General features: G+C 43.3%; 1 long non-coding RNA gene across 1 annotated transcript in view; it reads left to right on the top strand.

Moving 5' to 3' along the window:
* Positions 1-316: 316 nt before the first annotated feature.
* LOC130361274 (uncharacterized) overlaps positions 317-12,587 on the top strand; it is a 48,290-nt gene continuing 36,019 nt past the window's right edge. The window contains exon 1 of the long non-coding RNA XR_008890935.1: positions 317-719. This is a non-coding gene — a long non-coding RNA (uncharacterized LOC130361274). The remainder of the gene's footprint in view (positions 720-12,587) is intronic.

Genomic DNA, 12,587 nt, shown 5'->3' with positions numbered 1-12,587 from the left:
TGCAGGGAGAAAGACGCCGTGAGCGCTCCGGGGAGGAGCGGGGACCCGGAGCGCTAGGCGTAACAATTGGTGCCATACAACAATAACACAATAGGAACATAGACATCTAAAGCAGTTTTAGCTCCTAAAATGTTCTGTCACTGTCTGGAATAGGTCACATAGATTAAGATTCACTAAGCATTGTATGTGGATTTTATATTATTATTATTATTATTTTTATTTTTTTTTATGGAAAAAACAAAGCCTAGGTGTTTTGTACTTTCTTGCATCATAGAAAAGATCCATTTTCTTTCCTGACAGTCATCCTGTGCTCGGGAACATGCCAGCTCAGACATCCTAAATCAAATCCTCATCAAATATTGATGAGTGCAAGAAAAGGTGGCACGCCCGTAATACAATCACAGAATAGGATAAGACGTTTGCTCGTTGAATTGAGGATAAAAGAAACTCTAAGAATTCGTGAAAAGCAGCTGTCGAAGAATAAAACCCGATCAAATGGAAATGAGAATCCGACACTTTTCCATCCTCCGTGTTTCCGCCTCGTTCTTTTGTCCGGGAGTTGAGCTCTAAAATCTGCATGGAGGCAGCGCTTGCAAATAAGAAATTCATCTCACAGTCAAGTCGAATCCCCATGAGGACTATTGCGCTGTGTACATTTATGAGACAGCCGGCATGGAGATGCAGAGAGCTGAGATGGTGTCGGGGATGAAGCAGACACGGTAACACCCTCTGATGATAATTCAGACCAGCACCAGGATATTGCCTGGAATTGAATACATGCCCAAACCTTTCCATTCGAGGGCATCTCGTTCCGTTACCGTCACTACCTGCTCACATCAATTTACCGCGTTGCCCGATTCGTTTTCTTTATACCTGGTACTATATTGAATTGCTTTCCTTCCAGAGTAGCATTGCAGCAGGAACACACATACATAATGCTCCAAGTGCCACGCTAAGCGCATTAAGCGATCACCAATCACATTGATTCCTCTATTAATGGATTTTACAGCGGGGAATACACAACGCTCTCAAAAATAGTCAAATTGCTTTGTGGTTAGAAGACCTGTATTTGTTGGTCCCACATTGACATAACGTTACCAGTTATGTACATGGGTAGTGGATGGAACGAATGTAATGGGCGGCCGGCTGTGGTTTACAAGGGCATTTAGTGAATTACTTGGTGATATATTTCCATAAATAGTTAAATTACATAGGAAAGGCCGGGTAAGGGTAATGCTGAATCACATTAGTATCATCCTATACTGTATTTAGTAATGCACGTAAATGTTGCAGACTAATATTTGGAATAGAAAACTGAATAGAAATGATTGGCACTCACCTATAAAAGCGCAAACTTTATTGATTCATTTAAAAATTCGCTGGCTCGTGGCTGGATAGGGAACAGAAAACCGCAACAGCCGAAGCTGCGCGCAGCTTCGGCTGTTGCGGTTTTCTGTTCCCTATCCAGCCGCGAGCCAGGGAGTTTTTTTTTTAATTAATCAATAAGGTTTGCGGGTTAAGGGTACATTCAGACGAGTTGATTTTCGCAGCGGATTTCGCTGCAGATCCGCCGCTGAAGGATCTCTATAGGCTGTCTTTACATGTGCCTGCACTGAGCGGCAATACGCCGCTACGGGCAGACACACTTCAATGTGCGAGTTGCCAGGCGCATGCGCAGTATACTCGCACATCGCGGCAGCTCTTGGCCTAGCTCATTGAGCAGGGAGAGCAGCCGCGATGTGTGCGAGTACACCGCGCATGCAGGGCGACTCGCACATCATTTCAGTGTGTCTGCGCGTAGCGACGTATTGCCGATCCGAGCAGGCACATGTAAAGCCAGCATATAGAGTTCCTTCAGCGTCAGATCCGCAGTGAAATCCGCTGCGAAAATCCATTCGTCTGAACGTACCCTTAGAGGTGAGTGCCATTAAAGGGTACCTCTCATCAAAAAAACTTTTGATATATTATAGATTAATGTATGCAGAATAACTTTACAATTGCATGTTATTAAAAAAAATATGCTTCTTTCTATTTAATTTTCCACTTTGAAGAAATGACCACTAGGGGTCTCCCTACCAGTCCTGGCAGCAAGCATTTCAGACTCATGCTGGAGTCCTAAACACTACGAGCTGCCAGTCTGCTTTGTTCACAAAGGAGAACACTCAGAGCTGCCAGCCTGCTTTGTTCACAGCCTGTTTGGCTGTGAACAAAGCAGACTGGCAGCTCTGAGTGTTTAGGACTCCAGCATGAGTCAGAAATGCTTGCTGACAGGACTGATCGGGAAAAATACCATAGAAAGAAGCACATTTTTCATTAACATGCTATTGGAAAGTTATTCAACATTCATTAATCTAAAATATAGCAAAAGTTTATTTGATGAGAGGTACCCATTTAAAGGGGTACTCCGGTGGAAAGCTTTTTTTTTTTTTTTTAATCAACTGGTGCCAGAAAGTTAAACAGATTTGTAAATTACTTCTATTAAAAAAATCTTAATCCTTCCAGTACTTTTTAGGGGCTGTGTACTACAGAGGAAATTCTTTTCTTTTTGGATTTCTCTTCTGTCAAGACCACAGTGCTCTCTGCTGACCTCTGCTGACCATTTTAGGAGCAGCATATGTTTGCTATGGGGATTTTCTCCTGCTTTGGACAGTTTTTAAAATGGACAGCAGAGAGCACTGTGGTCGTGACAGAAGAGAAATCCAAAAAGAAAAGCATTTCCTCTGTAGTATACAGCCGCTAATAAGTACTGGAAGCATTAAGATTTTTTAATAGAAGTAATTTACAAATCTGAAGAAAAGGAAGAAAAAGGGTGCAAGTGCAGCTCACAATTAATGTGTAGACACTACCTGAGGTCAACAGGGCATGCAACTATACCACAGCTGCAAAAAATAACGAAATATGTATAGAAAAATATTGCCCGGACCTTCCAAGGTAGTGTGATTTGATTAAATAGACAATAGATAACTGGGTCGTACTCCAATAATAATTCAATGGTTATTTATTTAAAATGTATAGTGCATTACTCCTCACAGGGCCCTTGTGAGAAAAAACACATATAATAGATGTACAAAATTAGATGTACAAGATTAAACGATCTTAAAATGTAAAAATATTATAAAAATATATCACTGGCATATAAAATAGCTCTATGTAGACGAATTCATATAACGTCTTTAGGGTATTGTGAAGATATAGTATAAATGTCCTTTTGTGTGGCAATTATAAATCAAAGTGGATACTCTGTTACCGGTCCTGGATGATGTGGCTCTGTCAGCTCCCGTGCCCAGATAACAGTCAGCGGTCTTAGATAGTACTGTGGCTTTAACTCTCAAGGTCCAGGTGTTATGCGGTAGTGGTCGTCCCAGGCTGGTGGCACTGGCAGGCGCCGATGGTGAATTCGCCGGGAGGCCGTGCGCTAGCAAGCGCCGATGGAAAATTTGTCAGGAGACCAAGCGCTGGCAGGCGCTGATGGTATCGATCTCCTCACCGCTGGACTTGGAAGCCAGAGACTACACGCTGGGTAGATGGAGCTTGCCTCGTGTAGATGGCGTGTGACGTCAGCTTGAGCCGGAGCTGACCAGGTAAAATCAGGACCGGACACTAGTCTAGATCGACTAATGCGTAGGAGATCCACAATGTGATGAATTTGCTCCGTGAGCTATAGCTTAAGTTCATGAAGAGCATAAATGCCAGTGAGCAAGATTAATGTACAGGACTAGACGCGTTTCAGGGTTCTCAAATACGACCCTTTCCTCAGTAGTCACTACTGAGGAAAGGGTCGTATTTGAGAACCCTGAAACGCGTCTAGTCCTGTACATTAATCTTGCTCACTGGCATTTATGCTCTTCATGAACTTAAGCTATAGCTCACGGAGCAAATTCATCACATTGTGGATCTCCTACGCATTAGTCGATCTAGACTAGTGTCCGGTCCTGATTTTACCTGGTCAGCTCCGGCTCAAGCTGACGTCACACGCCATCTACACGAGGCAAGCTCCATCTACCCAGCGTGTAGTCTCCGGCTTCCAAGTCCAGCGGTGAGGAGATCGATACCATCAGCGCCTGCCAGCGCTTGGTCTCCTGACAAATCTTCCATCGGCGCTTGCTAGCGCACGGCCTCCCGGCGAATTCACCATCAGCGCCTGCCAGTGCCACCAGCCTGGGACGACCACTACCGCATAACACCTGGACCTTGAGAGTTAAAGCCACAGTACTATCTAAGACCGCTGACTGTTATCTGGGCACGGGAGCTGACAGAGCCACATCATCCAGGACCGGTAACAGAGTATCCACTTTGATTTATAATTGCCACACAAAAGGACATTTATACTATATCTTCACAATACCCTAAAGACGTTATATGAATTCGTCTACATAGAGCTATTTTATATGCCAGTGATATATTTTTATAATATTTTTACATTTTAAGATCGTTTAATCTTGTACATCTAATTTTGTACATCTATTATATGTGTTTTTTCTCACAAGGGCCCTGTGAGGAGTAATGCACTATACATTTTAAATAAATAACCATTGAATTATTATTGGAGTACGACCCAGTTATCTATTGTCTATTTAATCAAATCACACTACCTTGGAAGGTCCGGGCAATAATTTACAAATCTGTTTAACTTTCTGGCGCCAGTTGATTTAAAAAAAAAATAATAATAAATAAAAGTTTTCCACCGGAGTACCCCTTTAATTTCTATTCAGTTTTCTATTTGTGAAATACTTTTTTCTTGTTTAATGTGCACCCCTATACTTCTGGCCCTACCCCCACAAACGTAGTAATTTTTACTATTTCCAATTTTGAGCATTTATATTGTGTACTGAATACGGGTGTTGCCACCCCGCTTTTTCCTCACATTTGTGTGATATTCTTGTATTGTGAAAACTCTATTACTATGTTTTAATAGCAGAACTGAATTTGTCATTAGACAAATTGTATTAGAATTGTAGACAAACCCTACGTATGATGACGTTAAATAACAAATATAGAATTACGATAGAATAGAATATTACACTGCTATATTAAAAATTATCATGTATAAGAAAAAGCTACTGTTGTTGATGTTTTGGCATAAAATTAGTGTTTTCTTTGTTTGAGACTCTTCCAAGATATTGTGTGATAATGTTAGCTGGGTTATAATGCATTGCTCTGTTTTATGAATAAGACCTAAAAAACATAAGGCCCCCTTCACATATGTGCGACGTCCGTCTGCATTTCCCAATGTAGAAAAAGCACTGGAAACTGATTGTAGGACTGGTCCTATTTATTTGTCTATTTATCCGGCGTCTTAAAGGAGATCTCCGTTGAAAAACAACTTGTCACCTGTCCACAATCGCTGGGGCCCATCATGATCACCGGGACGGAACCCCGGCACTCAGCGAGACGCACAGCTGGAATGTGCTCCATTCATTCCTATGGGTGCACTGAAAAGACCTGAGCACATCATCGGCGCTCCCGTGGAAATAAACGGAGCATGTGCCGTCTACTGGTAGAAGACACGCGCTCCTCACTGAGAGCGCCAGGGTGTCGTCCTGGCTCCCTGCGATCAGCTACTTATCCACTATTCTCTGGATAGGGGATAAGTTAATTTTCTCCAGAGTACTCCTTTAAGTCGAAATCCGGACAGTGGAACATGTCGTATGGGCGGTCAGACTGTGTCCCCCTGTTCGACATGCTCAATTAATGAACGCCATATCCTAAACAACTGGTGCAAACTGATGCACTTTTGTCATGAGTTGTGGCATCGGTTTCAGTGAGTTTAGGCTGAGCCGGACACTGGACATATGTCAACCCAGCCTTGAACAGTGGGTTTGCATAGATTTCTGGAAACATTTTTTAATTGTTCTCTGCATTCAAGCAAATTTTGCATAAACGAATATTAGAAGTGAATATAAAAAACATTTTCATGCTTGTGTAGCCATCGCCTACATGATTGGCGGAGAACTACTTTTTTTTCTTGAGGCATGATATTGGTGTAGAACACCATGAAATACACTTTAAAAGCTGGACACTATAGTGCTCCTGCACACTCAGCTGCCAAGCTTACTGTTACAAACGTATCCACCATCCCCCCACATCACTGAGGACCAGCTCTGTTCGGCGAAGAGCTAAGTGTCATATTACTGTGAATCTGGGCCTATCAGCAGCAATGCTGGCACTCACACCTTCTGAGGGTGGATATTCAACCTGGGCATCTGCTGCAGTCAGTGATTGTGGTTTATCTCTTCACCAGCGGTCATGTTCCTATTACCTTGTGCCTGTTATCTTGATATAACTTATCCTGACCTGAGCTCTGCCTGTTCCCTAGCTACTCTCTTGCCTGCTGATTTTGCACTACGCTTCGTTCCTGAATTGACTCATAATTGCTCTGACTCTCATTATGGTTTTGATTTTGTACTGTGCTCCCCTCTAGGCTTTACTCTCTGACTTGTCTGTGATTAACCCCTTGTCTGCACATTTGGTACCTTTTTGGTAATGACAGTGGTTTGGGGTGAGCTCAGATCTGTACTGCTCCTTACCTAAAGTGAAACTTACAGCATTGTATGCCTCGCTATAATAAATAAAATGAGTAGGTGATGATGCATATGCACTTTGGCTCACCTTGCTGGCTTTCATACACATACACTGGGCTCAATCTAGAGTGCCTGGCCCAGCAAATTGAGTAAGTAAATGGCAATACACACTGAATCGCACCTCACAAATTACAGGGATGCAGCAAGCTAGTGCTCTAAAGCACCACAATTTTGCGTCACTGCACACATGTTGATACCTTTTATATCAGATAATAAAAAAAACTCTTTTTACTCTTGCAAGGGTCCTTTCCTCCCCTCCACATCCTAATCGCTTCATTCAGTCTACTAAAATCCATCTTCAGAAATAAAATCAATTCACTGAGGGATAAGGTTACATGCAGGCTATAGAAGGGGTTAGCTGCTGTTGGGGAGTTGGGAAGCCACCATACACACATTGTGGTTTGCTGGTTTCAACAAAATTGTCAGGTTCAACCAACAATAATCTAATGTGTATGGCCTGAGGAAGGTGTTTTTGTAGACTTCCCCCATGTACTCTGGATTCCTTTCACACCCTAGATGCATACTGATGACTTTACTGACCAACCATGACATTAGCCTTACGGTCTATATTTACATGGCAGACTTTCCGCTTGTGGAATTCCGTCTCAAATTCAGAAGTGTGAATGGGAGTGCGGAATCCCATAGAAGTCTATTTGATTTATTTGAGGCATAATTCCGCAAGCAGAAATTCTGCCGTGTGAATAGACCCTTATGGTATGTTTGTGTTTCAGATAGAGGAGTTAAAGTGGTACTCCCCAGGAAAAAATTTTTTTTAAATCATCTGGTGCCAGAAAGATAAACAGATTTGTAAATATCTTCTATTTAAAAATGTGAATCCTTCCAGTACTTATCAGCTGCTATATCCTGCACAGGAAGTTATTTTCTTTTTGAATTTCATTTCTTTCTGACCACAGTGCTCTCTGCTGACACCTCTGTCCATGTCAGGATCTGTCCAGAGCAGGAGAGGTTTGCTATGGGGATTTGCTCCTACTCTGGACAGTTCCTGGTAAGACAGAAAGAAAGTTCAAAAAGAAAAGAACTTCCTCTGGAGCATACAGCAGCTGTTAAGTACTGGAAGGATTAAGATTTTTAAATAGAAGTAATTTACAAATCTGTTTAACTTTCTGGCACCAGTTGATTTTTTTTTTTTCCTCCAATTGAGTACCCCTTTTAAGTTATAAGACAGGTACTGAAGTAAACATTGGCAATCTCTATACTGCGCTACAGAATATGTTGTCAATATATAAGCATTTATCATTAGTATTTTTAAATATTACAATTTTTTTAAACAACACTATAAAACCAAATTTAGTTATATGCCTATAATAAATATAAAAAAACAAAAAAACTAATGAGACATATAATGTTCTTCAACTGAAATGTATCTGTATTAAATCCTATAATATTCTAGATTTCGGAATTCATAGATACATTAATAGCATAATCTCCTTCTTTACTATGTGTATGTACAATCCAAATAACTGTAGAGTTATAATATGTAAAGAAGGATCACACTGGTGCTGAGATATGAATTGTGCTGATATTGTGTTTATCGCTTCCCGTTCTGATGTTTCTTACGCCTTTTTGAGTTCTATCTCCGAGGCTTCCCACCTGGTGCTTCACCCCATACTGTTCTCCCTGCTTTTACCGCTGTAGCCTAAGATATATAAATGACATCTTCTGAATTACAAGTTATCAGCCACTTAACTTTCTGTTCATCCGGATTAGATGCTGAGGTAAATAGTTCTGAGGAATCCAATATAGGTTCTACATTTACTAAGACCTTTTTGCTGAAGCCAATCGTTACTAACAATTCAGAAGATTAGACGCTTCAGGGATGTTTTACCTGGGTCTTATTTGGTATAAACAAGGTGGCAAAAAAGCTGCAAATTTGGTCCAATTTTTTTTTACTTTGTATGAAAGTTCTCACCCGCCTACCCCAAGGACTATACTGACTCACGAGAGCTAAAGAAAAATTGGGTTAAAGGAGATAAATATTCAGAATATGATATAATATTTAAATGAATATATAATTAAACATTTTGTCTGGTGGGGGGCTTAGGGATCAGCCTTTATTGGACCTTTTTCTATAAAGATGCTCAGGCTGCCTACCCTAAAAAAAAAACTATACTTACCTCCCGGTTTCCACATCCCTCCATCATCGCTCGGGGTCACGGGGGTCTGTTAAGCAGACTGATCTAGCCGGGATGTACAATTTAAAGAGGTACTCCGGTGCTTAGACATCTTATCCCCTATCCAAAGGATAGGGGATAAGATGCCTGATCGCGGGAGTCCCGCCGCTGGCGACCCCCGTGATCTTGCACACGGCACCCCGTTTGTAATCAGTCCCCAGAGCGTGTTCACTCCGGATCTGGTTACCGGCGACCATGGGGCCGACGGCGTGTGATGTCACGCCTCCGCCCCCGTGTGACATCACGCCTCGCCCCTCAATGCAAGCCTATGAGAGGGGGTGTGACAGCTATCACGCCCCCTCCCTTAGGCTTGCATTAAAGGTCGGAGCGTGATGTCCCACGGGGGCGGAGGGGTGACGTCACACGCCGCCCCGCCCTGTAGTCGCCGGTAATCTGACCCGGAGCGAACACGCTCCGGGGACTGATTACAAACGGGGTGCCAAGTGCAAGATCCCGGGGGTCCCCAGCAGCGGGACTCCCGCGAACAGGCATCTTATCCCCTATCCTTTGGATAGGGGATAAGATGTCTAAGCACCAGAGTACCCCTTTATTTCCTTAGAAGCCATGATCGGCATAGATCGCGTCCAGGGACGGCTCTACCTATAGGTAAAATAGGCAGCCGCCTAGAGCGCACTCTGGCTGTGGCAGTAAAGTTAGCCAGCAACTGAAGAACCCCCCCATCCAGCGAAACTGCGACCACGCCGCCCCCTCCCACCCCAGTAGTAAGGAGATTACATGAGGAGGAGGTTTGTTACAGTGTTTCAATCCAGTAGTAAGGTGAGTACATGAGGAGGAGGTGTGTTACAGTGTGTCACCCCAGTAGTAAGACGATTGCATGAGTAGGGGGTTTGTTACAGTGTGTCACCCCAGTAGTAAGGTGATTACATGAGGAAGAGGTTTGTTACAGTGTGTCACCCTAGTAGTAAGGTGATTACATGAGGAGGGGGTTTGTTACAGTGTGTCACCCCAGTAGTAAGGTGATTACATGAGGAGGAGGTGTGTTACATTGTGTCACCCTAGTAGTAAGGTGATTACATGAGTAGGGGGTTTGTTACAGTGTGTCACCCCAGTAGTAAGAAGATTACATGAGGAAGAGGTTTGTTACAGTGTGTCACCCTAGTAGTAAGGTGATTACATGAGGAAGAGGTTTGTTACAGTGTGTCACCCTAGTAGTAAGGTGATTACATGAGGAGGAGGTGTGTTACATTGTGTCACCCCAGTAGTAAGGTGATTATATGAGGAGGAGGTTTGTTACAGTGTGTCACCCCAGTAGTAAGGGGATTACATGAGGAGGAGGTTTGTTACAGTGTGTCACCCCAGTAGTAAGAAGATTACATGAGTAGGGGGTTGTTACAGTGTATCACCCCAATAGTAAGGTGGGGCGTGTCAAAGGGCGGAGCCAATGGGTGAGGTCAAGGGGTGGCAAAAATAGCTTTCACCTAGGGTGGCAAAAATAGCTTTCACCAGGCCTGATCGTGTCATCTAAAGGGCTTATAACGTCACTAGAGGTAAGTCTCCGGCTACTGAAATTCAGAATTGTGAATGGGAGCACGGAATCCCATAGAAGTCTATGGGCTTTAATTTGAGGCAGAATTCCACAAGCCGAAATTCCACCATGTGAGTAGACCCGAAGACATAATAAGTGCAGGAGCTGAGAGCAGCGTCTACTTTGCATATATTTGTCTCCTCCAGGCATTGCATTACTCTAGAATAGACTCAGCAGAGAGATTGACTGGCGGTAACATCCATGCTTCATCCCCTTCCAATCAATGCATGATGACTTTAGTTGTGATCATCATCCCTCATTTACCCAGAGGAGCCGAGGTCGTGATTGGTGACATTTGGGTGTAGAGAAGAGACAGCTGTAATTATACCCAGAGGTCTCTATGACTCCATGACATCTATGACTCCATGACATCCACCACATTCCACCAAACAAGTCGGCTGGGAGAAGCTATCCATCTCGCCTCATTGACAAAATATCAATTCACGAATATTGCAAATATAGTGGTAAATATTCGCAATTACGAATATTCACATTTTTTTTCCCAGTACACATCACAGTGATCTCATCCCTCCCTGCTTCCAGCTTGTGGTGTCACCAAGGCTCCAATACTAGTTACTGTGTCAGACTGACAAGCGCCCGAAAATTCGTATATGGGAATATTCACTCATATTGATCCCTCCCTTCTTTTAGCTCTTTTATCACACGATATTGCGCATGCAAATTTTATGGTGAATGTGCATGAGAATATTATGACGCATGCGCCATAAATTTTGCGAATTTTGCAAATATATGACGAATATTCGTCCATTTATTCGCAAAATATTGCGAATTCAAATATGTCCTATGCCGCTTAACACTACGTACTGAATGAGGGACAGCTGAAGGATCAATATTGTTAAAGGGTACTCCAAAGGATAGGGGATAAGATGTCTGATCACAGGGGTCCCGATGCTGGGAACCCCAGTGATCTCGGCTGTGGCACCCGAGACATTCGGTGCACGGAGCGAACTTCGCTTCGTGTCAAATGACTGGCGATGCTGGGCGGAGGCTCGAAACATCACGGCCATGCCCCCTCAATGCAAGTCTATGGGAGGGGGTGTGACGGATGTCACGCCCCCTCCCATAGACTTTGATTGAGGGTGTGTGGCCATGAGTATTTAGACCGATTACTGGCCATATTAACTCTATTTAATCACTTCTTAAACTATTTCCTAATGCTGCCTACATTTCGAAGAACCCAATGGCTTTGCATAGAGAGATGCTGTGTCTCATCATTGCATTTCATCTAATTAGGCTGCTGGTGCTGGAGGTCACCCAGGTGAACTGATTAAACTTATAATTTAGTTGGGATCAGTTCACATTATGTGCAGTTTTGAAACATTTTCTTATTCAATATGCATTTTTTAAAGAAATATTGCCATGAGGCCAAAGGGATTTGACCTATAATCACGATTAGGTACGTTCACACGGGCGGATTACCTGCAGAATTTCCGCAGCGTATTTTCTGTTGGAAATCCGCAGCACATTTTGCTACCATTGACCATTGACCAATGGGTCAGTAGTAAATCCGCAATAGAGGCAGACTTGCAGGTTTTCCTTCGGTCCCATAGAAGTCAATGGTAGCAAAATCTGCGGCAAATTTTCCACAGCAAATACGCTGCAGAAATTCCGCAGGTAATCCGCCCATGTGAACGAGCCCTAATGCTGGAATTCCACTCGTTTTTTTTGGGGGGAAACAGCAAGAAAAACGCCAATTCTGCCGCATTGCATTTTTTTGGCCAAAAAAAGCTGCAGCCAGATATTAGCTGTAAATCAATGAGAAATCGCTAAATTCTTTTTCCACTTTCCATTTTTCAGTTTGGTTCACTCTTTTTTTCACTCTTTTTCAGCTCCTTGGCGGTTTTGCAAAATCGCAGCATGTTGAGCCTATGGCGTTTTTTCCCCCTGAAATTGTGGTGTTTTTCTCCCATAGAAATCTATGGGATTAAAAAATCGCCAAGAAAAACGCCAGGTGGATTTTAACTTTGGCATTTTTGCAGGCTGTTTTTATTCTCTTTTGGACTTTAGCGATCCAAAAAAGTTGTCAGGGGTAGCACTCCGGCCATTCATTCTGGCTGCGAGCGCTCCCCCCTGCCTAATTTCCCTGGCTCCGGGACTTGCAGTGCGGGTTGCACCTGCACACGTGTCCCAACCGTTACTAGGGGCAATGCTCCGGCCGTGCTATCCGGCCATGAGCGCACCCCTTCTGCCTGTACTGTTGGCTCCGGGACTCACTATGCGAGCCACGGGCATTCCCTTACCTTCCTC

This window comes from Hyla sarda, chromosome 3 (genome assembly GCF_029499605.1).
Source record: "Hyla sarda isolate aHylSar1 chromosome 3, aHylSar1.hap1, whole genome shotgun sequence".
NCBI classification, from domain to species: domain Eukaryota; kingdom Metazoa; phylum Chordata; class Amphibia; order Anura; family Hylidae; genus Hyla; species Hyla sarda.
This window is presented reverse-complemented; position numbering and strand designations above follow the sequence as displayed.